The sequence below is a fragment of the Octopus sinensis genome, linkage group LG2 (genome assembly GCF_006345805.1).
Source record: "Octopus sinensis linkage group LG2, ASM634580v1, whole genome shotgun sequence".
Classification (NCBI taxonomy): domain Eukaryota; kingdom Metazoa; phylum Mollusca; class Cephalopoda; order Octopoda; family Octopodidae; genus Octopus; species Octopus sinensis.
This window is the reverse complement of record NC_042998.1, coordinates 187818463-187845357: the sequence shown is the minus strand read 5'-3', so window position 1 is coordinate 187845357 and position 26895 is coordinate 187818463. Positions and strand designations below refer to the sequence as shown.

At 37.9% G+C, this 26895-nt stretch overlaps 1 protein-coding gene across 6 annotated transcripts in view; it reads right to left on the bottom strand.

Annotated features, from left to right (window-relative positions):
* LOC115222941 (phospholipid-transporting ATPase ID) overlaps window positions 1-18311 on the bottom strand; it is a 227749-nt gene extending 209438 nt beyond the window's left edge. For 4 of the 6 annotated variants that reach the window (XM_036500574.1, XM_036500572.1, XM_036500571.1 and 1 more), the window contains exon 1: window positions 18145-18311. The gene's annotated coding sequence lies outside the window, so the exon portion shown is untranslated. The remainder of the gene's footprint in view (window positions 1-18144) is intronic. The other 2 variants (XM_036500573.1, XM_036500576.1) reach the window with 2 other exon arrangements.
* Window positions 18312-26895: the final 8584 nt, after the last annotated feature.

The window sequence follows — 26895 nt, the reverse complement described above, 5'->3', positions numbered from 1 at the left end:
TGTCTAAGTAGAGAAGAAAGTGAGAGATGCATTTAATGTTCAACATGAACTTCTGAAATTAATGCTTGTAGGGAAGAAAAAAGAGGGCAAACAGAATGGTAGAGGGTTAAACTTATGAAAACATTGGGGACTTTGCCTTTCATCCTATCAGGGGTCGATCTAATCGACTGGCCCGCTCCCCAAAAATTTCGGGCCTTGTGCCTAGAGTAGAAAAGAATACTTAGTTGAAGCGGTTAGCGCAGTGTTTAGGGGTGAGATACAAGATAGTGGAAAGAATTTGACGTGTGTGCATCAGTGTGTGAATTCAGGAATGTAGAAAAGAGAAGAGACAGCGAATAACATAAGTAGCTCTAAAGTGTACCTTTACCTGGTGGCTAATTAAGGATGCAGTTTAGAGGTATGTGAGAGAGAGACAGACAGACAGAAGTATTGTTCCAGGTATCTGAGCCATACCAAGTATAACCTGTTTATACTTGAGTTTTGTGAAGGTAAGCAACTACAGATGGTCGAAGTATTGTCTGACTTTGAAGAGAAAGCTGTGGCAATATTACACATGTTGGTTGACATGTAAAATTGCTTTAAGCATGGTTGAAGGTTTTGTTCATGCTATATACAACATTGATTTTCCTGAAGTTCTGAAAGGCGAGGGGCCATTCATATATGATACAAAAATAGGTCAATGCTCAGTAGGTTAAGTCTATCTAGCTAAGCGATATGGATAGTTGGATAAAGTTAATGCAGTCATCGATCAGTTTGAACATGTGAATGTCAAATACTTGCAAGATAGAGACTCCAGAAGAATGCATTTGAGAGGAAGCGTTTGGAGAAGACACCAGCAGAGCTGTGAAACGTGTGTGAGGAATCTGCATTCAGCAAGTTTAGACAAGTAGAGACTGTAACAGTAACGGTAAAAGAAATCAAGAAAAGCATGCTCAGTAAGTCGATAGCTATTTTTGATACGAATCGGAATATTCTTCGTGTTGTATAAAACATCTGCTGTTTAATTCTGTTTGATCAAATGTATCCCTATTATGATCATCTGATCCTAATTTTCAGAAAGTATCTAGCACTACATAATCCTATGTATTTTTTTTTCCTTTAAGAGAGTAGGGTTACGATCTGAGGAAAATATAGTTGATACTTGCGGAAGGTTGAGAGCAACCGCGTAGAGGTATTTGCTTTCGTTTTCCTGTATTACCTTAACATTCCTAAATGTGTTTTCGTAAATAGACTATTCAAAAGGTGATATGCAATACAAAACTGGTTTTGAAAGGACTATTTTTCTCAAAAGAAAGGTTAATCAAGAAAAAAATAAAAAGAAAGAAGGAAATTGTCGATTAGGTATCGTTTCCAAAAATAATTTCATGGAGAAACAACATTAAGTAGGTAATCTAAGCTGGAATGCGGAATGGCTCATAGATACTGGATAAACTGGTAAAAATGTTGGGAAGAATTAAGAGATAAACTTTCAAACTTTAATCCTCCATTACATCAACCAGATGTATCAACGTATGAGATGTACCAGATACTGAGCAAGGTTATCAAACAAAGACGTTGTTGGTTTATCCTTTAAACTATAATTTTTCAAGATCGGGTCATATAGTATTTTTCAAAACCAGGTCAGGTATCTTAGAGTATTATTAATTCTAAAGCAAAAATTTCCAACTAGTTTTTAAAAGGTTACCACTGTTGAAGGTACAATTTAATTTCAAGGATCTACTAACCAACAATAAATAAGATCTTCCAATTCACGGGGGCTACAAAAAGAATAAACGATAGAAATATTTAACTGTTCTCTGTCTGTGCTTTTCCTTTTTTTTTTTTCTTACTTATAAAAGTTTTATAAAAAAAAAAATCTCTTTCATATCTTTCAGCTTTACACTGTCACGTAAATTGAGTAAATCTACAAATAATTGTTGGAAAAATATCAATGTTTATTTGGAAGCCTATAATAATCCTTGAAATGTTGCAGACGTGATAGTTTCAAGTGTGTATTAAAGGAATATAATTTACGAAATTTTACTACAACCAATAAAACGCAGCTTCAAAGTGTCTAGAAATCACATCTCTAATAAGAAATAATAGATGATGATGATGATTTTAATTCGTAAAGTCATTCAGTAAATAACAGAATATTTTGATAAACTACAGAAACCGGATATGTTGCTGATAATTGTCAAAACAAGATCTGAGTATCAAAAGTCAATTGGTTACGCAAAACTGAAACAGTGGGGTAAGAGATTGAGAACAAACGATCGAAAACTGGCTTAGTTTTCCAGTCCCATTGTTAGAACATAATTACATTCTTTATCTTATTTCAGTCATTAGATTGCGGCCATGCTAGGGTACCGGCTTGAAAAGTTTTACTCGAACTAATCGATCCTACTCTTTTACTTGTTTCAGTCATTTGACTGCGGCCATGCTGGAGCACCGCCTTTAGTTGAGCAATCGACCCCGGGACTTATTCTTTGTAAGCCCAGTACTTATTCTATCGGTCTCTTTTGCCGAACCGCTAAGTGACGGGGACGTAAACACACCAGCAAAGGGGACAAACACAGACACACACACATATATATACATATATACGACAGGCTTCTTTCAGTTTCCGTCTACCAAATCCACTCACAAGGCATTGGTCGACCCGGGACTATAGCAGAAGACACAGATGCCACGCAGTGGGACTGAACCCGGAACCATGTTGTTGGTTAGCAAGCTACTTACCACACAGCCACTCCTGCGCCTATTTATTTTCTTTTTAAACCTGGTACTTATTCTATCGAGTCTCTTTTGCCAAATCGCTAAGTTACGCATCAACATCGGTTAAGCGGCGGTGGTGGGCAAACATGCACACATATATATTCTTTTGTTCTTTTATTCTTTTATTTCAGTCATTTGACCGCGGCCATGCTGGAGCGCCGCTTATAGTCGAGAAAATCTACCCCAGGAGTTATTCTTTGTAAGCCTAGTACTTATTCTATCGAGTCTCTTTTGCCAAATCGCTAAGTTACGCATCAACATCGGTTAAGCGGCGGTGGTGGGCAAACATGCACACATATATATTCTTTTGTTCTTTTATTCTTTTATTTCAGTCATTTGACCGCGGCCATGCTGGAGCGCCGCTTATAGTCGAGAAAATCTACCCCAGGAGTTATTCTTTGTAAGCCTAGTACTTATTCTATCGAATTCTTTTGCCGAACCGCTAAGTTACGGGGATGTAAACACACCAGCATCGGATGTCAAGCGATGGGGAAGGGGGAACCAAAATAAACACACAAACATATGCATACATACATATATATATATGTTTACATCTATAACTCCTAACTTACTTGTGTGTGTGTGTGTGTGTGTGTATATATATATATATAGGGATTCTTTCAGTTTCCGTCTACTAAATCCACTCACAAGGCTTTGGTCGGCCAGAGGCTATAGAAGACACTTGCCCAAGGTGACATGCAGTGGGACTGAACACGGAACTATGTGGTTAGTAAGCAAGCTCCTTACCACACAGCCACTCCTGCACCTGACGAGCTTCTTTCAGTTTCGGTATATCAAATCCACTCACAAGGCTTGGTCAGATCGACACTGTGGTTGAAGGCACTTGCCCCAGGTACCATGCAATGAGAGTCAACCTGAAATCATGCAGTTGGAAGCAAACTTTTAACCAAACAGAGGAGGTTTAAAGTGGTGAAAATGTAGAAAAGCTAATAATGGTGGTGCTCCAGCATGGCTGCAGCTCTTAATCTGAAAGTAGTTAAAAAGTAATATATAATTAAAAGTTGGTTGTTTCAACTGTTGTAAATTTCTTGGAAATTTTTAACTTTTTATTTTGATAGTTTCCTGTTTCCAAACAATTCTTTCTAGATCTTTGTGTTTTATTGAGAATTTCTTTGTGGTGGTGGTGATGGTGGTGGAAGGTTTATTTTGAAAATAGCATATAATAGCAATCTCAAGAGATTGTATTGTCACCAAATCAGAATACAGTCAAAAGAATGATACGTAGATAACAACAGGTAACACTAATTGCTATAGCAATGACACCATTCTACAGTCAACCACTACCACCACCATCACCACAAGGAAATCCCCAATAAAACACACAGTTCTAGAAAGAATTGTTTGGAAACAGGAAACTATCAAAATAAAAAGTTAAAAACAAAAAAGAAATTTACAACAGTTGAAACAACCAACTTTTAACTATACATAACTTTTTAACTAACTTTCAAATAAAGAGCTGCAGCCATGCTGGAGCACTGCCATTCGCTTTTCTACATCTTCACCGCTTTAAACCTCCTCTGATATATGGCATTTGGTGAATGAGGGAGTCTGATGCTGCCTCCGTCTATGTTTTCTGCTATGAGGTAAATTCATCCGGAACTCTTGACAGGAGAAGATCCAGTTTTGTTTTGAAGACACCTACATCCACCCCATGCAGGTCTCTCAGGCATTTTGGAAGGATACTGAAGAGCTGTGGGCCCTTTAAACCAAACCCAAGCTGTTGCAGTACCTGGTCCAGTATCTTGATCGTGACATTGGGATACATATCAACTTTCCCTTACAATGAACTACCACAACCTAAACCTATATCCAATACCAGTCGAAGGGAATGGGAGATCATCCACATGTTAAAAAACAATAATGACATCATATTTAAGGAAGCAGATAAGGGGAATACTGTTGTAATTATGGATACCAAGTACTACAAAAATTCTGTATCTTACCGCTTATAAGATACTATCTACTATGAAAGAGTAGACAACTACTAACAATCAAAAATGATGAGCAAATTAAACACACTCATTTGTCAAAATCCACAAAAACTTAACGGAAAGGAATGCAACTATTTAACACATTTTGAATACAAAACCAGCAACCTCTACAAACTTCCAAAAATCTACAAGAGCAAAATAATTAATGAAGCATGCAAAAAGTCCACTTCAACCTGCTTCAATGTACCACACCCCACTGATCTCAAACTGAGACCAATTGTGGCAGGCCCAAATTGTGAAACACACAGACTAAGCAATTTTATAGACACTTGACTGGCCCTTGTGCCGGTAGCATGTAAAAGCACCCACTACACTCTCAGAGTGGTTGGCATTAGGAAGGGCATCCAGCTGTAAAAACTCTGCCAGATCAAGATTGGAGCCTGGTGCAGCCATCTGGTTTTCCAGTCCTCAGTCAAATTGTCCAACCCATGCTAGCATGAAAAGTGGATGTTAAACGATGATGATGATGACTACTAAAACCAGTTCTCAAACACATACCAAGTATTGTAAGAGATGACCTGGATCTCCTGAACCTCCCCAAACACACCAACAGGGACATTTTCATTGTCTCCTTTGGTGTGATAAACCTCTACACTACGATTCCACACCAGTATAGACTGGAAGTAATAAGATTCTGGCTGGAAAATACCCTAATGAGATCCTGGTAAGAATAGAAAAAGATTTTATCATCAAGGGACTAAAGTTCATTTTGCAAAACAACTTTTTTAACTTTAATGATAACACCTATAAACAGATATCAGGGACTGCGATGGGACAAGTATTGCCCCAACTTACACTAATCTAGCTATGGTTTACCTGGAAGTCCAAATATATGAACAATCCAAATCAAAATATGGCCTGAATTTCTACAAGTACCTTTAAGAGAATTGGAAGCACTACTTGAATGACTGCCTCATTCTATGTTGTTACACATTCGACCAACTAAATGAATTCAAAAACCTAATTAACAGCATCGACAATCATATCTGATTCACAATGGAATATAGTTAATACCAGCTGCCATTTCTAGACATCTTAATCATAAAAAAAGATATGAACATTGAAACTGATGTCCACTACAAACCAACTGATTCCAAACAATACCTTCTAATCACCTCCAACCAACCAAAACACTCAAAGACAAACATTCCTTTTAATCTAGTGAGAAGAATTTGTACAACTGTCTCAAATTATGAAACATGAGACAAAAGATTCCAAGAATTAGAGGAAATTCTACTCAAAAGAGAATACCTATCATCATTAATTGATAATGGAATAGAATGGGCTAAGGCAGTTGACAACCAAGATTTACAGAAACCAAAACACACACATAGTATACTAAATAGTCTTCCATTTCTCACAACACACAACCCAAGAAATACAGAAGCTTACACCATTATACATAAGGACATCCCATTACTGAGTGAAGACACATGATTAAAAAAAAGCACTCAAAACCCATAAAATAATAAAAAGCAAGAGACAACCTGAAAAAAATTACTCATTAATATAAAAATACACACCACAAGCCAAACACCAACCATCAATAAATGTGGTCACTCTAATTGTGGGACTTATATTCACCTCATTGAAAGTACAATGTATAAATTTCAGTCAGGACACACTTTTGATGTAAAAAATAATTTCCCCTGCACCTCAAAAAATTTAATGTATGTCATTAGGTGTAAAGGGTGCCACAAAGATTACATAAGGCAAACTAGCCTTACCCTCAGAGACAGGATGACAGTTCACTGCCAACAGTTGCAGGACCCCACCACAAGACAGATACCATTCAGTGACCACTTAGATCTCTGTAAAAAATAAATCTTCCTAATTTCAAGTTTTCCCACTGTACATTTGCCCAGACAGCATCACTGACCAAAAACAAATAAAGAAAACATTTTTATTCGAAAATAGACCACAGTTAAGCATACTTTAATATCTTAAAAAATATACTCAGACTGTCAACTGGTGTTGGAACAACTAGGCAATACTTTAATTCCTACATGCACGCATACCCCCTACACACATTCACACATAAACACAATATCCCTATCTCCCAGGAACCCAAGTCTACAACAAACACAGACACACTCATATATACCCATACACACACACACCACACTAATGAACGCAACACTCACACACTGCCCAAACAATTATAACACACACACACACACATGCACAGACACAGTACTGAGACAATATAACACACATACACAGGCATACACACATGCATACACACACACACCACACTAATGAACGCAACACTCACACACTGCCCAAACAATTATAACACACACACACACACACACACATGCACAGACACAGTACTGAGACAAATATAACACACATACACAGGCATACACACATGCATACACACACACCACCCTGACAACTGCAACACACACACACACACACACAGACTCACACGTATACACACACAAATAGAACACACACTTACATGCATGCATGTACACACAGACATGCAAACACACACATTAATCCCCTATTCACATTTCCCAGAATAATACACACGCCAACCCAAACTACTGGCTCAGCAAACAAGACTTTCTTGGCTCCACAACATCTATTTGAAATCAGAACAATCATGAACTATCTTTTGATCATGTGACTGCCATCACTGTTTTTAAAGTGAAAGCAACCCTAAGCCACCTTTTTTAAAAACAGAACCATCTTTTGATCATGTGACTGCCATCAACCAACCACATTATTTCTTAAAAAGAAAGCAATTTTGAGCCACCATTTCTATATAAAATAGTAGTAACTGTCAAATTCCATCCAGATGCAAGATCCTACAGCCAGATCCGAGAACTATAAATAGTCTGTTATTTCTCTATTCACCTTTTTTCAATTTAAGATGCTGCAAACAATTATGGTTTCTGATCACAGTGAGACTAAAACTTTAGCACCCACTGATTGACAAACCAGACATGATTTATCTTCTTGTCAAAGACTCTATTACTTGATTTGGATATATTTGTGTAAACTAATTTTTATCTTCTTCTTAATGTAAAAAAATTTATTACCTGAGCTGAATGTTTTTATGTAAACTATTTTTTGACTCATCACAGAGGATACACAAAGCTTCAGACTTTTTCGTATCATTGTCAAAGACTATCACTTGATTTGAATACATTTATGTAAACTAATTTCTGACACCAAAGAGATACACAAACCCTCATAATTTACTTTTGAAAATCTTTTCAAATAAGTAAAACCGGTTAAGTTGATAAATATTTTTAAAAGACTTGCATTTTCAGAGTTTTTTCTTTATATATATATATGCTGAAAATCTTCAGACATTTCATATGTCTAACATAACGCAATAAAGTGTTCCACTGACGATTTGTGGTTATTGCACGTGGAACATCCAATGCAGAAGATCCCAAGTAACCACTATGGTGAAACGGCCGTAGAGAACAAATGACAAAAAAATTGTGTTAATCATAATTTCTCGTGTGTGTGTGGTGTGATGTGGTTTAAAATTGTATTTAAAAAAAAAAAACAGAAGACAGAGATAGGTGAAGGAACAACAAACAAGGTGTATTAGTTTGACGCCCAAGAAAAATGGAAGAGCCTTTAGCATTTCGAGCCTACGCTCTTCTACAAAAAAGAATGAGAAGAAAAAAAACAATGGAGAGAGGAAGGAAAATGGAGAGAGAAAAAACGTGTCCGGATTAACGGTTTCATATGCCGAATTAATCGATTAAAAAAAGTTGTAATTAAAATCTATAACTACAACTTTTATTCATTTTCTCTCTTTCTCTCTCTCTCTCTCTCTCTCTCTCTCTCTCTCTGCCAGACTAATTTTTCTGCGATCTGAAGCATGCAATTTCTGGATTTTGAAAGGAAGCAAAAAAAGAAAGAAAATTAGCATGCCTCATCAAAATATTTCCAAACCCCACTAGTGGGGAATGCACCTTACCTTGAGAACCACTGGTACCTATGAAAGGAACAAGCAATTGATTTCATTTACGTTCATTCAACTTACTTTCAAAGCTGTGTTAGAGTCAGACAGAGAAAGACAAACAGACAGACCTAGACAAACAGGCAGGCACAGACAGACAGACAGTTTGTCTGTGTAAGTCTGGGAACTTTGCGGTGATGAACAATCTAAGAAACAACTAAAAGGTGCTAGAAAGAGTATTATAAATATATATTTCACTGGGTAACTTTTCAAATTGTGAAACACAACCTTTAGTAAACGAGGTTATTCCACCGGTTAGAAATAGCACAGCTGAAATGTTTCCTATCATAGGTCTGGTTGATCAAGGTTGACCTAAGACTAAACAATAACAACCTGACAGACCAAATCGCTTGTCCTGCTGGAAATAACAGTCAAATTACACTAAAAGATAGGGTCAGTACTTTTGATTACGGAGTTTCTCCATTCAGGTTGACGTAGGACAAAACAATAACAAACTTAGAAAATACAATACTTTCACATTTCCTTAATGAAGAAAACACCGACAAAGCTAACTAGACAGGTCAGTAATTAACATTTCAAATAACAGTAGCCGGCTGCTATTGTCAACATAACTTGTTTCCGTGTATTACGGAGAGTGTTTTAATGTTATGTTTGGCCCAAAACAAATAATCCCACCAATTCTTCTCTGTCGGCTAGAGGAAAATAAAGAACAGTACACCTATAATTAACAAAAGGCAAAACATCAGAAAAGACAATGCTAGTTTTCTTTCTTTCTTTCTTTGCTTGCTTCCTTTCAAAATCCAGAAATTGCATGTTTCAGATAGCAGAAAAATTAGTCCGGCAAGAGAGAGAGAGTGTGTGTGTGTGTCTGCGTAAACGTGTGAACATGTAAAAAGCACAATAATCAAGACTTTCCTTCGTATCAAACGATCATGTAGTGTTTGTTTCAAAGGATAAGCAACTAAATGAAGTTGAGTGACAATAGATATAAATATATGTGAACAGCTAATTTTCACAATTCAATAATGGGACACAAAAAACACAAGATTTGGATAGTGAATAAGAATGCAAAAAAAAAAATGGTTGAATGAAAAGAAAAAGAAAAGAGCAAATGTTTAAACATAAAATAAAAATTGAATTTCAAAAAGAGAAAGAGAGTGAGCTCGAGAGAAGAAGAGGAAAAATAACGTGAGCCGAGAGAGCGGCGGAATAGTGTGGGAAATTATAAAGAGACGAAACGGTGACATGACAAGAGAGGGAAGGAGAAATATTGTGAGAAACGGGTTGAGAGAGAAGGGAATATCGTGAGAGACGAGTCGGTAGAGAAAGAAATCATGGGAGATTGGTCAAAAGGAAGGGATCATAAGATGGTTTGGGGGAGGGAGAAAGAGAGATGGTAAAAGACAAGGCGAAAGTAAGAAGGGTGGTTTCGATAGAGAAGATATTGTAAAATTTAAGGCGTGAGACAGATGGTCAAGATAATTGATCGGTTTGAAAGGTGGTGGCAAAGAGATTTAAAAGTAGAGTAAACAAGAATAATGTGAAGAAACCTCCAATGGTGCAAGTAAAAGACGTTAAATGAGCAAATAGAAAAGGGTTGAAAAAAAAAAAAAAAAAGAGGGATGGAAATTGTCTTAAAGCAACAGGTGAGTGCATGTATGAGAGGGTCATTACAAAAACAAAGCAGGAAAAGGTTACGGAAGGAGAATTTGAGAAAGGGTGTCCGACAAAAAAAAAAAACAGCAAGAGACAACTCAACAAGAAAGGAAAAGAGCCGGACTGCAAAAATTAGTATTATTTCGAGAGAATTTGCAAGGGGAGAAGGTAGAAATATGTATGTCAGCCATGACAAGCAATCAAGTGGAAATGCAACGGCTATTATTACCACTACAATACTACCAACTACTATGACCAGTTTAATGAGCATGTTCTTCGGACTGGAAAGTAGGTAGGGGAATACAAAAACGAAAACTAAAGCATATGACATCTGATGTATACCCTCTAAATGGAAATCGAAGCAGAAAGTCATAAAGATAAATCGATCGGCCATAATAATGGCATCTGCTGCCAGCAAAAGTTACATACACGGGACAAAACTGCATAGGAGAAATCCATAACAGGTGAGTTAACTTTAGCCAGCTTTCTTATTCGATAAAGCATGCATCAAACAAGAAATAGATCAAAGCAATGCTGTTGATATTTGTAAACATCTTCAGATGATATTAAACAGTTAGCAACGATTAAATAAAAGCTATGCAAAAGAACGGGAGACACACTACTTCTTGTTGATGTATAGACAAAACGTCGTAAACAAACAAACATTACCAATTCGGGTTGGAGAGTTATTAATACGACAGGCGTGGTTAAGAGGCTTGAATATTTAGAATAGCATAGGACCCAGAGAGAAAAACAGTAAGGTTGTTTGCAAAGCATGTGTAGGTTCAATAATAAAGTTCAAACCGACTAGAAGACCAGTGATAAGAGACAGGACGATACAATACAGAGACTGAAGATTATTCAGCTTAAGAAAAGCTATACAGGTCAGATTTTCTTCTGGACAAAATATGGAATGTTAGTACATCTTAAGGATTGGAGTACCAACTGTAAAAAGAAAAGCGATTGGTTGCGATTTTGCTAATAAGAATAAAGGCATCTAAAGAAGATCATGATATATTCTGAAACCCAGCATAAAAAATTACGTGGATCCTTTGAGTTACCCAGTTCAGGAAATGTATGAATCTATTTTTCTTTGGAAAAAAAACTTCTTTTATCAGATATTGATTTCTACCATTGCAAGACTACGGTTAACAAACAGCTTCACTTTGTAAAACAATGGAAGTACAGTGTCCTTAAGAAAATGAAAGTAAACTGCGATAGAAACCGGAAGTGATGATAGTGACATCCCGTAATTTAATGTAAACATTGTACGTGACGTACATATATTTAATTTAACATGAAAACCATATATATGTTTTATATAAGACAAAAAACAATCACGTTTACGTGAAAACAACAGTGCTCAATGCATGAAATATAATTCGTAGTAACTTTTCTAAATTTATTTCGCCACACATACTCATGAAAATAAGATGTAAATAGATCATCACTATTCCCACATTGTTGCCTAAGTTTCTTCTTGGCGAGCATTTATCGTCCTTCTATAGTCTGCGTGTAGATGCTGTCATCGTTTGGATTAACAAAATTGAATGAATGGTTGACAACTTATGAGTAAAGAAGTTGCAGAGACCTACATACAAAGTCCACCCAAAAGATACGAATGGGTTTTTATGAAACTGTGATAAGTCACTGAAATCACATCTGGTTTTTCCCACAATTTACTGTCATTTTTAAGGACAATTTACTTTTAGTATTTTCGTCAGTAAACTGCATGTTAACCTAAGATTACAATTATTTGTGAGATACAATCAATTTAAAGATCTTTGTGCAATCACTCGACCTACTAAAAACAATTGCCAAATTTTCATCAATTTACATTCTAACGTCTTAAAGAGAAAGATACCTCTGAATAATGTAGTCACAACAATTGAAAATAAGTTTGTTTTTTATCATAGAAGCTCGATCAGAGCTGATCAAAGGTCAAACAATAACTGGTATTTTATCGACCTCACAGGATGAAAAGCAAAGTCGATATTAGAACGTAAAAATTCGACATTACAATGCATTTATTCCTTCGCCTCTTTTTGTCAATGACCTTGTCCTTGGATATTGTTAGATTCACATATTTCCTTTGATTGCATAAGGAAGATATACTTATAGACAGCCGGAGTAGATAAATGTTTGGCTGAACCTGGAAGGAAGAGCTTTATCCATCGTCTTGGGAACTCTGAGGAAGCCAGTAAGATGATGCGGTGCTTGTTCCTCTTAATTGGAGAAACCTAAGTCCAAGGCTGCAAGAAATACGCGCAGAAGGTCGACATTTCGAGAATGAGGAACTGGACATAGCTAAGTGGGATAATACGAGTGACAAGATATAGAGACGAGTTGAGGTGTCTGAATGGATACGCCTGAATACGAGACCGATCACTTCCGCAGCAGTAACAGAAAAGGCAGAGAGGGGCAATAATACTGTAAATTGCGGCGTACAATTCGAGCTGGCATGTTCATCGACCTCACGACATTTAGCTCAAATTTCTGGGTTGGACTTACCTAACGCAGAGGTTGACACCCAAGCATACAGTAAGTAAGCCTAAACCTGGACGGAAACTGCGTATACTATAGCGTTAATACTGAATTTAAAGTACTATCTATTATTACCTCCGCCTTAGCGAAGGTGGATGTATTGTTTTCAGACGTGTTTGTTTGTCCGTGGGCAAGATATCTCAAGAACCTCAAGATGGATTCGGATGAAACTTTCAGGGATGTTTGGCCTCATGACTGACACGAACTGCTTAGATTTTGGAATCGATCTGGTACCGGTCAAGGATTCTGGATTATTTTCCAGTTTTTTGTTGTTGTTTTTTTTTTTTTGTTTTTTACTAAATATTTGAGAGCGATCGGGTTCATTTTTAGTATTCTCGTTTGTGAGAGCAGTCGAGTTTATTTCAGATATTCTTATTTTAAAACTCATCTCTGGCTAATCCTTGAGAGGGCGTTGGTGTTGCAGACTAACAACCTGTTTGTTTGTTCTTGACCACGGTTTTAGATTGTTGTAGCATGCTGAGGGCTTTCTCTTCGAGGCTGTCCGTTGTTGAGGTGTTGTGTATCACCGTCGAAGATTGTCGTTGGGCGACTCGCGTGTGAGTGTTTTTGCAGTTTTCTTCCCATTATGGGGCTGAGGGGTTCGTTTTTCAACGTGGAAGGCGGTGAGAGCTCCGCATGGGCCGCTGCGATGGGTCGCCACTAGTAGGATTGAGATCCTGTCGGAGGATGGCGTGGAGGTATGTTCGGGATCCCTTTTGAAAGCGGCAGCTTTCGTTAGCCGAGGAAGGAAATGTGGTGCGGTGGAGGTGAGGTTTTCCACCGGGGAGTGGGCTGCCTCGCATTCCACCGCTGTTTTGCGTAGTGAAGGGGTGACGCTGTTGCCCACATGCAGGAGCGGGCAAGATGTACGAATTCGCGTTAGAGGGGTGCCGCCGGAACTGAAGCCAGAGTAGTTGGTGGAAGCTGTTGTGGTTGCCACCGAGGAGAGTCCCGAAGTGGTGTCGGTGGGAGGGGCGATCAAGTTGAGCCGGTGAAGTGTGGTGTCGAGATGTGGATTTTTGCCGCTTTCAAGGACATCGAAGGGGTCCCCTGCCAGATGGAGATTCCGAGAGAGGGTTCCCTTGGGGGTGGTTGAGGGGTGAGGACCAGGTTACTGTGAGTGTGGAGTGGGAGGCCGCATGAGGGTGCAGTGCCCTGGGCGCGGACCTCCTCGGGGTGAGAGGGCTGTGGAGGGGAACAGGAGGCAGTTGGGACCGGAGTACCAAGTGACAGTGACGGACGGAGGCAGCAAGGGTGGTATGAGGTGCACCAGGGGTGCAGTCGGAGAAGGGCAGAGCGAGGGCGACGGGTTTATCGGCCCCAGGGGAAGGAGGGGGGTGACAACAGGGGAAGACTCTGAAGGACCAGCACCAGAACCGGATAAGACACCCAAAGACGATAGAAACAGAACCAAAGGAGCAGGAATCAGTAGAAGGGACTGAAGAGCAGGTTTTGAAAAATAAGGCATTTGTAGTTTACTACAGTAAGAATGTGGATGTGGAATAGAGGATTTCCAAGTGAAAGGGTTTAATAAGGGTGAAACTACTCAGGGAGGATTTCACGGATGGACAAGTGTATCATTGAACGAAGACAGATACAATACGTTTATAAAAACATGCAAAGTATATAATTTCAATTGGCGGGCTTCGTGGGGTTTGATACCCTACCACCCATAATTCAACATAAAGACTTGGAAAATTTTTAAATATTGCAGAATATGAACATTTAAAAATGAAGATGTGAACTTTTAAAAGGGAAAAAAAACTGTTCAAAAAATAACGTCTAAATGTAACCCACTCGACTTCGGGGTCATTGCGACTCATCTTATCATTTTCATTCGTTCTTTTTAATTTTTCTACTTCACTCGATTTCTTTGTATTTTTTCCCCCGATTATGTGTCCTGTATTGTTTTGAAATGTCCCATCTATGTTTGGCCCATTATAGGTATTTAAAAAAATCTGGACGCTAGTGTTGCCTTGGCGGATGGTTGCGTTAATATATGTTTAAAATGTTCACCAAAGACGAATTTCAGTTTCAAATATACGTGCGGCCGTCTGCTTGAATATGGTAAGTGGTGTACAGCGGGACATATTTCCTTGATGTTCATGAGTCAAATATAATACCCATTCCCAATTTTCTTTTCAAACACCAGAATAATTTGGGACTGATGAAAGGAAAGTTTTAAATTACTCAGAACGTATGAAACAAGGAATGATTAAAATTCTGGACGCAATCATGGACATTTAGGACAAGCAAGAGATTAAAAGTGATATTCCACTGGTTTAAAGACTCGCTTTTTATTCTTGTCGAATATGCTGGACCCTAGTCATAGAGAGATTTTTTTTCAGGCTTCAAAGTGTCCACTTGTACGCAGAAATTTATGGTACTTTCTACTGTAAACTGCGTTGAGGTTAATCGCTAATGATTAACTATAGCACTTAGCTATTGTAAATAGATTACTAAACCAAATTAGCGAGTTGAATAAAATATCTTGCGGGATTTATACCTATTTCTTTATTACCCACAAGGGGCTAAACAAGGACAGACATAGATATTAAGTCGATTACATCGACCCCAGTGTGTAACTGGTACTTAATTCATCGACCCCGAAAGGATGAAAGGCAAAGTCGACCTCGGCGGGATTTGAACTCACAACGTAATGGCAGACGAAATACCGCTAAGCATTTCGCCCACCGTCCTAACGATTCTGCCAGCTCGCCGCCTTACACCACCGGGATTTATACCACCGAGGTTAACTTTACCTCTCATTTCTACGAGGCCGTTAGAGAATAAGGTACCAGTTAAATACTGGGGTCAATTTACTTGAGAAAGTACTTTCCCCGAATCTTGGGCCTTCTGTCTATTTTAGAAACCACTAAGACCAGTAAATCTGTAGAACTATTAGTGCGTAGGAGAAAAAGGTCTTGCAGTATTTACTGTAGCCTTATACGTGGAGTTCAAATTCCACTTTGAACTTCATGAATCAATGAAGGACCGGTCAAATACTGGTATCGATTTAATACACCCAAATTTGTGGCCTGGTATGTGGTACAAACTAGTAATAATAGTAGTAGTAATCGTAGTAAGAAGTTTTTTTGTTTTGTTATTTTTTTTTTTTTGGTTAATAGGTCGGTTGAATGCAGCAGGTATATTATTGTATGTCTAATATATAAACTTTTATATTTCTTTCAATAGACGTTCTCAATACCACACCAAAGAACTATACATGTCAACACCCAAATACACTGTACAAAGGAATGATCTCACTCCTTGACCGTTTCCTTTCGTAAAGAACGGTCACCAGAATTCATCAACCCTTTTTGTTTCGGGTCATCGTCAAAGCGATATCCATATCTGTCAGAAGGTCAGAGGTACCTATACTCCCATATGTCAAACGTTCTTTATTTATTTTTTTATATAGGAATTAATCATACGCATACAATCCATTTAAACGCATAACAGATCACGAATATAAACATTCTTCCCACCTGATCATATAAACTCGAGTAAAAATAAATAAATAAAACTGAGGACCAAGTTTTCTTTAGTTTAAAAAACATTAGACCTATGCTGAAACCAGAAGTATTCTAATTATCTCGTTACATACCATCGCTTTTTATATAGTGGCAAAAAACACAATTTACATATAGTGAATTCCATTTATAAAACTGACCATTTAACTTTGATTTACTCGCAAAACCTATCCATCAACTAAAAGAAAGTGTAAGAGGATACCAAAACAGTCAGCTAATCTCAGAAGTTTGCCGCTGCGAAACCAACAATTTATTGATATAGAACGTTGGATAAAAATGCTTGCGATATTTTTTTGGCTCTCTGCATACTGAGTTCAAACCTCAACAAATTCATCTTAGCCTTCACCTTCCCGGGAGCGACAAAATAAAGCACCAGTCAAGTACTGGGTCCGGAATAACAAATTCTATTTCTTTTATGAAACCGAAAAATCGAATTAAAGAAACCCTTTTCTATATACAAAGCATTATAATTAAATCAAGCTTCCTTATGCGTGTAGGATTCTGGGATTAGGGTTTAATTTAGAGTTTTAATTAATGACTTGTAATTCATACTTCATTTAAAATTATTAAATATGGACTTTTGTATATTTTACTTGACAACGCACCAAAATTTCGTCCGCAAAAACTGGTCTATAAAAAATACGGTATCTATTTTAATAACAGAATATACGAGCTAACTTGGATGATTAAACCACAGGCTAGAATGTTTACATGCGTGAAATGCACACATCATTGTGTGTGTGCGTGATCATATAAGAGTAATTTAATGCGAAAGTGAAAAATACAAATATAGAATGAGGGCGGAGGAAGATATCCAGTATACAGATGATTAAGTATTTTACACGTGTGTGCGTGTGTACAGAGGGGGCCTGTACTTGATAAACCTCTTCGGTTTTCTAGCTTAACTTAGAGAATATGAATGAGAAATATATTTAAGAAATATTCTCCCAAATCTGAATTAAATAAATTCTTAATTTCCGTCCCTCAGCACTAAAAGTACAAACACGGCCACCAATCTTTAGAGTTCTAGTATAAATTAAAGTTAGGATACACGAAGTTAAAGAAATTAACAGATGCTAGAAACAAACAGCGGAGGAGTTAGTTGAGTTGGGACAATTAAGTAGGATATTGGAGGTGGGGAGCTAATGCAGACACCTGTCCAAAAATTGCCCCCCATTCATACCTTTTGTCAAGATATGTAACTTCCTACCTGGATTTAAAATCGTTTCAAAGTATACCTAGTGGTTTTTGTTTGTTTGTTAGTTTGTTATTTTTCTGGGTTTTTTTTTTTTATCAGTTGTTCATAAGACTTCAAAGTGAGGTGGGTGTAATGATAAAAATTTACCAATAAAACTATATCAATAATGACACTCACTGAACAAAGTTATAAATAGTTTTTTTTCCTAACTTGCTGTAAAAGTAGCGCTGGAAAACTACTAAACAATACGAAAAGTTAGTTTGTCGAGGAAAAAATATAACTTTCAATTAATATCTATCTATGTTAAAAGCAACGATTTCAAAATAATCGAAAGAACAAACATAAAAGGAAGAGAATTTTTTTTTTTTTCAGAATATTCAACAAGTTAGTAAGAATGAAGTAATTTTCGAAAATGACAAAACAAAAACATATGTCTGTGCGTGTGAATATGTGGGTATAATTAGGACAAAAAAAATTTGTATCCTTACAAACCTTGCTGTGCTTGAGATGTTGAATAAAATAGTAGGAACTCACAGTGAACAAATCAAGGGGAAAAGTGTAGTAAGTTTTTCACGGCACAGTTGGTTTGACACTGCGCGGTAAAGGAGGAGGGGGAAAGATTACGTAGCACTTACTACAACTCTAAAACATGCTGCCTCTCTCTCTCTCTTTCTTTCTCTTTCACTCTCTCTCTCTCTTTCTTTCTCTTTCACTCTCTCGCACTGCTTCGCTTTCTTTCTCATTCTGACTTACACATGGTCTGTACTGTATATTAAGGACACACGGCTACACGACCAGAAACTTAGTGTACATACATGTCAACTATCAACTGTCGTGAACAGTGTCGTCTTTATAAGGCCATATATCTTTTCTTAAATTAGTCGTCTACTGTGAGTGACAAGCAAGGAGCCATTACTATAGAAGTCCGTAAAGGGTTCTCTCCCATCAAAATGGTGCTAGATTATTTTCAATGTTTTTACGAATATTTAACGAGGCAGAGAAGCCAACCCTGGAAACGATAACTTCTAGCTAGTAAAAAAAATCTGCGATTCACTTTCAACCCTTAAGACGTTTTACTCCACTTACATCATAAACCCTGGTAGGAAATGAATAAACATCACAACTTTCTCCTTCCTTTCTAATGCTTGCTATTATCGATTTCTTTGAACTAGGCCCAAGGTCAGTTTTCGTAGAGGTAGGTACAGTAGACTGAATTCGCCCCCACAGTGTATGTAGCAAGTAATTTACTTCAACGATCCTACGTCCAATAATACTTTAGTCTCGGCCGTCTCCACAACTTTTCGTGCGAAAAAAAAATATTTAAAATCATTACGGCTGAGTAAATGACAAACCCAACTGATCGACCGTGGATAATGGGTTCAAATCGGGATGCAGTTTTTTTTACTGTGAATATTGCAGTGTTTCGGATGTAGTAAATATATGTAAACAAAATATCTACTTTGTAAATAAAAACCTTATCAACCATATTGTTGTTATTGTTACTACTAGTACTACTACTTGTAGTAGTAGTAGTAGTAGTAGTAGTAAATATTGAACAAAGACAAAATAATTTAGCATTTCTTTTCCAGCTGTTGTTTACTCGAAGTTTATTTGAATAAAAGTAACTCTTGCATAAAATTAAATTAAAATACAAGTAATTTTTAATTATTTTGTATACAACTTATTTGATCATGAAATATTCTCCCTTCAATTAAGGCTGTATATTATCATCGTCGTCGTCGTTTAACATCTGCTTTCCATGCTGGCATGGGTTGGACGGTTTGACTGAGGACTGGCAAGACGGGAGGGTGCACCAGGCTCCAGTCCGATTTGGCAAGGTTTCTATAGCTGGATGCCCTTCCTAACGCCAACCACTCCGAGAGTGTTTTGGGACGTGTCACCGGCACGGGAGACAAGCGGCACTGGCGTCGACCACTATCGAATGGTGCGTTTTACGTGCCACCGGCACGGGTGCGATTCAGGCAACACTAGCATCGGCCACGCTCGAATGGTGCTTTTTATGTGTCACCGGCATCGGCCACGCTCGAGTGGTGCTTTTTATGTGCCACCGGCACGGGAGCCAGTCAGGCGGTACTGGCATCAGCAACACTTGAATGGTACTTTTTACATGCTACCAGCACATCACTGGCATCAGCCACAACTCCAATTTCACTTTATTCAACAGGTCTTCACAAGCACGGCATATTACCCGATGATCAAAGAATACTTTTAAATGAGACATCTGGCATTGGCCACGGCTATGGTCTCACTTGGCTCGCCAGGTCTTCTCAAGCACAGCATGTCTCCAGAAGTCTCGTTCATTGCTTCTGTGAGGTCCAACGTTCGAAGGTCGTGCTTCACTACCTCATACCATGTCTTCCTGGGTCCACCTCTTCCACAGGTTCCCTCCACTATTAGGGTGTCACACTTTTTCACACAACTGTCCTCATCCATATGCATCACATGACTATACCAACACCACATCTGATGTTTATTAGGTCTAACTTTTCTCTCAGGATGCTTACACTCTGCTGTGTATGCACACTGACATTACACTCCAGCGGAGCATACTAGCTTAATTTCTTTCAAGTTTACGCATGTCCTCAACAGTCACGGCCCATGTTTTACTGCTGTGTAGCATGGCTGTTCGCACACAGGCATCATACAGTCTACCTTTCACTCTGAGCAAGAGACTCTTTGTTACCAGCAGAGGTAGGAGCACCCTGAACTTTGTCCAGGCTATTCTTATTCTAGCAGCTATACTCTCAGAGCATCCACCACTTTTACTATATATAATATATATGTATGTATGTGTATATATGGATGTATGTATATATGACGTTTGTAAAGGGTTCATGTCTCACATGCACGGTACACGGCAAAATATAAGAGTGCACAATGTTCCTGAAGGTCAGCAATGGTCTTCCTTAGTCACGGGTGGATGGCCATCATGTATGTATATATGTATGTATATAAGTATGTATATATGTATGTGTGTGTGTATATATATGTATGTGTATATATATATGCATATGTTTATATATGTATATGCATGTATAAATATGTATATATATATGTATGTGTACATGTATGTGTGTGTATGTATATATATATATATAGATAGATAGATAGATAGATAGAAATATTACATTTCTAAATATCTCAGAGATATATAAGCAGTAGTGGTACGATAGAGTAGTTGTATACTGTCAACTTAATGTGACAGTCCCATGAAGGGAATCACAGCACTGCTATTTAGCCCTAGGAAGCAGCAACGCTTTCTGTTGGCCTTGACACATTTCTTGTGTCCTTATGTTTACAAGGGGAGACAAGCACCTCCACCCAGCTAAGCCTGCGTCCAGAGACTAGTTTCTGAGTCTTTGCTCGTCCTCAGTCTGGAGTAGCATGGCTTGCTAGCTGGAGATGCCTGTCTAGCCCTTGTAAACATATAAGAATTCTAGTGAAATAAATCCACTGATTACAAAAATAGAAATATGTGCTTGTCTCCCCCTTGTAAACATAAGGACCCAGGAAATGTGTCAAGGCCGACAGGAAATGTTGATTTAGATTCAGATGAATATGGTACTTAAGTTGTGGCACCACAATTTAGTACGGTATTATCCATATAATTTCATAATAAGGTGATTAGAATCAATATAAGCAACATGGATATCCAAAGGTAATGCAGTACGATCGTTTCACGCAACCCCATTTAATTGAGCAATATATATAGATAGATAGATATGATGGTTTATATTGGAAGAGGTAGAAGTATTGTTTTCTCAAGATTCCAATATAAGATTGTAGAATGATACAGAATACTAGGAATTTTTCTTTCTCTCCCAGTGGAGGAATATCATTCTTAAACTTGCTGGGACCTTCTCAGAAAACAAAATTATAACTATCAAAGAAACTATGAGCATAGAACTCCTAAAGTTGAAAATGAGTGTATCATTAAATGAATATACAAATATACAGGTAGAGAGGTGGTATTGGTGATGGTGGAGGTTACCCCAACATCATTTTTTTTCACATATTCAGGAAAAGAACAGCCTTCATTATGCTATTTTTACAGAGGATTTGAAACAAATGGAATGAAGAGAGGAAGATATCCTCCCACCAGAGATCTGGCCTAAAAACTTGCAACAGAGTGAGCTCCACTAATGGTCTCCAAAGACTGAATGGTGATGCTAAATTGGGCAGTGAATTAAGTCTCAAAGTTTCATTACAAAGACACTAGGCTTCTTCAGTTCATCTTTGATCAGTTTCTTATTTCTTTATTGCCCACAAGGGGCTAAACATAGAGGGGACAAACAAGGACAGACAAAGGGTTTAAGTCGATTACATCTACCCCAGTGTGTAACTGGTACTTAATTTATCGACCCCGAAAGGATGAAAGGCAAAGTCGACCTCGGCGGAATTTGAACTCAGAACGTTTCTCTCCCTCTTCAAAGCTCAAGTGCAACTGCAATTACAGTCCTGCTCACATATCTGAGGTAGTGATGCTGTTATACACACACTACCATCGTAGCCAACATCCAAATGAATATCGTATCTGATTGACAAATACTCACCAACAAGTCCAAAGAAACCCTAATTTTTTTATCTGTCATATATGTACCACTTCAACAGCTTCACTCCCTCTTATCCAGACTGCTTCTTTCCATCACTATGCACTTACATCTCTTGACAATTCAAATTTATCTCACATCCAAACCTCTATATACTTTGCTCAATGGTTCCACCCCAAAGCTGCAACTCTTTGAAATCCCCGCCCTCTTCCCATATTTTTTCAATAGTGATTAGCTGACGGATGTCCAAACTGCATCAGTCTTATCATTCATGGAGGACTCGCAAAGCTTTTGTATTCTGCCCTTCCTTCACTTCCTTTTACTAATTACTAAATAAAACAAACACAGTTTCCAAATTTTTCACTTAACCACTACACTGCTTTCCAATCTATTTCAAAGAATATTAGGCCTCACATCAAAAGAAGACATGCTATTATACCCTTTTGCTATAATCAACATCAGACATGCTTTTCATTGCTTCAAATATCTTTAGAAAACACAGAGTTTATTGACCAAATACTTACCAGGACTACATGCCTGTACCCTCAGGCAAAACTTCCTTGATACAGACTTTCCTTATATATATTATCATCATCATTGTTTTAATGTTCACTTTTCCATGTTTGTATGGGTCAAATGGAGTTTACTTAGGTAGATTTTCTATAGCTGGATGCCTTTCCTGTCATGAACTCTGACCTGTTTCTAAGCCAGACATGTTTTTTGTGGAATTTGGAAATAAATGATACTGCTTGTATGACAGTGACACTCATTTACAACTATCACATGATACATATACATACACAAACAAATACACACACACACATACACACACATATATATATATATATACATATATATATACATATATATATATACATATAAATATACATATATATATATATACAGTGGAGGCGCAATGGCCCAGTGATTAGGGCAGCGAACTCGCGGTCATAGGATTGCGGTTTCGATTCCCAGACCGGTGTTGTGAGTGTTTATTGAGCGAAAACACCTAAAGCTCCACGAGGCTCCGGCAGGGGATGGTGGTGATCCCTGCTGTACTCTTTCACCACAACTTTTTCTCACTCTTACTTCCTGTTTCTGTTGTACCTGTATTTCAAAAGGCTGGCCTTGTCACTCTCTGTGTCACGCTGAATATCCCCGAGAACTACGTTAAGGGTACACATGTCTGTGGAGTGCTCAGCCACTTACACATTAATTTCACGAGCAGGCTGTCCCGTTGATTCGGATCAACCGGAACCCTCGTCGTCGTAACCGACGGAGTGCTTCCATCATATATATACATATATATATATATATATATATATATACATATATATATACATTATATATATATATATAATATATATATATATATATATATACAGTGGAGGCGCAATGGCCCAGTGATTAGGGCAGCGAACTCGCGGTCATAGGATTGCGGTTTCGATTCCCAGACCGGGTGTTGTGAGTGTTTATTGAGCGAAAACACCTAAAGCTCCACGAGGCTCCGGCAGGGGATGGTGGTGATCCCTGCTGTACTCTTTCACCACAACTTTTTCTCACTCTTACTTCCTGTTTCTGTTGTACCTGTATTTCAAAAGGCTGGCCTTGTCACTCTCTGTGTCACGCTGAATATCCCCGAGAACTACGTTAAGGGTACACATGTCTGTGGAGTGCTCAGCCACTTACACGTTAATTTCACGAGCAGGCTGTCCCGTTGATTCGGATCAACCGGAACCCTCGTCGTCGTAACCGACGGAGTGCTTCCATCATATATATACATATATATACATATATATATATATTATATATATATATATATATATATATATATATATGACTGGGTTTTTTTTAGTTTCTATCAAATCCACCTCACAAGGCTTTGTTGAAGCTGGAGTTATAGCTGAAGACACTTGCCTGAAATGCCATACTGGGACAGAACCTGAAACCATGTGGCTGGGAACCAAACCTCTCAACAACACACCCATCCTGACAACTTCATTTTCTCACATCACTGGAGATAGTGAAGCAACAATTGTTATTCTAAATATAACTTTTGCTGTGCATGAACAGATAATTTTCACGCCAAACCCATTTCTTGTGAGCAAAATACCACTTCATATCTTACATCACATTTGATAATGTCACTATCCAACACAAATCTTCTCTCAGTTTCCCCCCAGGGAACTGCAGGCATGCTGAAGCACCGCCTTTAGTTGAGCAAATCGACCCCAGGACTTATTCTTTGTAAGCCTAGTACTTATTCTACCAGGCTGTTATGCCAAACCGCTAAGTTACAGGGACGTAAACACACCAGCATCGATGTCAAGCGATGTTGGGACACACACACACACACAAACATATACACACACATACATACATACATATATATATATACGCCGGCTTCTTTCAGTTTCCATCTACCAAATCCACTCACAAGGCTTTGGTTGGCCCGAGGCTATAGTAGAAGACACTTGCCCAAAGTGCCACGCAGTGGGACTGAACCCTGAACCTGGAACCATGTGGTTGGTTAGCAAGCTACTTACCACACAGCCACTCAAACATTTGATTTATATAGGCTCATTACGTTAATCTGTAGTGAATGGTCAACATACCTACCATGTGAGTGTTTGGACATTTGTTGAGTCCTGTGTTGTGATTGGTTGAGTGTTGCACGGGAATTGGATCAATGGTTCAATGACATTGCGCACAATATATTTCAAACAACTAATCCGTATGTGTTCTGGATCCTCTTTTTTTTCCATAAATTGGTGCAACAAATTATTTACAGGTTAGAGGGGTGAGAGTTTTTCATCAGAGCAAATTATGCAGATCCTGCCAATTTTGCTTTTTTTTTTTTTCTTCAGAGGAGAATTAATATAATGAAGCCTATGTAACCAATGACAACCCAAGCTGAATTGTTAAAACAATGGATGAACAGCAACCACCAGGATTTATAATGTTTCTTGCTTTGATCCACTAATCCACTTTATGAAGAAATAAATTTCTATTGTTATTTTAAGTTAATTTGTTTATTCTTCTATAAATGAACATGCAACATATATAATGATATACGTGATTCTTTTTCTAAAACCAAGGGAGACTTTAGACCAATGTAAAATGTTTAATGGTTTTGACAGTCCTATATTTTAGGTAGGGGACATTTGTGTTGAGTGCAAGGGATAGCAGAGGTAGTACGGCGTAATACGAATTGGATATCAGAATTATTGTCTTGATAAATCAACTTTAGATTTAGATGTAGATAATACCCTACTAGATATACAAAGGAGTTGTCTATATTTTCCTATGACAATAATTCTGATTTCACTGTAGTTATGTGTATTCTACCATATTGTGAACTATACTCCTGGCCTTAGGAGTAAATTCTTTACATCTTATATTTTAAAATTTTAATTGGCTTAGTGACCCTTAATTACTCACAGAAGTTATATCTGACCATATTGCTCAAGGCTAGTGGACAAAGAAACTTTGATCCAGTTTAGTACTTAGCCCCTTTCTGGACACTATTTCTAAACATATTTCAAAGCCATATCATATCTCTCCCTATGACCTCTGCTACCCTTTGCACTCAATGCAAAAATCCCCCACCTAAAATATAAGATTGTCAAAACCATTATACTTTAGTTGAAACTCTACTAGTCGCAGCACTTTGAATAAAACTGCTTGGATGCATTTAACCACGATGAAATGTTAATGCAACCAAACCAAAAAGATGCAAACAGACACCACATAACAAGAAATCCCTGCAACAGAAACATGAGTCAGATGGAAGTTTGAAGAAAATATACTGTATAAAGACTGTAATAATAAAAAAAACTGTGTTGGTGTATAATTCTGTCTTTGTTTTAATGTCTTGTGTGTATGTATGTATGTGTGTGTGTATTGGAAGTCACTTGACCCTGTTATCTCCCCTACTGTCCCTCTCGCGTTTGACCATTCTGTCCGAGTCAGACGCCATGATAGATCGTTAGCTACTACACACATTTTTTTCTCTCCTTGTTTTTTTCTGTGTCCCTTTCTGTAAAAGAGCGTAGGCTCGAAACGTAAAAGACTTTTTCTATTCCTGAGTGCAATACTAATACATTTGTTTGTTTGTACATCACCTGCCTTCGTCTTTTGTTTATTTTCGTAAACTTTCCCTTTATATATATAAATGTATATATATGTATGGTATTTATATATATGTATGTATATGTATATATGTGTGTGTGTGTATACGTTTAAAGGTGGAGAGCTGGCAGAAATGTTAGCATGCCAGGCGAAATGCTTAGCAGTATTTTGTCTGCCATTACGTTCTGAGTTCAAATTCCGCCAAGGTCAACTTTGCCTTTCATCCTTTCAGGGTCGATTAAATAAGTACCAGTTACACACTGGGGTTGATACAATCGACTTAATGTGTTTGTCTGTCCTTGTTTGTACTCTCTGTGTCTAGCCCCTTGTGGGTAGTAAAGAAATAGGTATTTCGTTTATCTTTATATTCACAGTTCAAATTCTGCCAAGGTTTGACTATGCCTTTCATCCTTTCGGGGTCGATAAATTAAGTACCAGTTACATTCTGGGTTCAATCTAATCGACTGCCCCCCCCCTCCCCAAAAATGTAGGGCCTTGAGCCTAGAGGAGAAAAGTATATATGTACGTTTATGTATTTGTT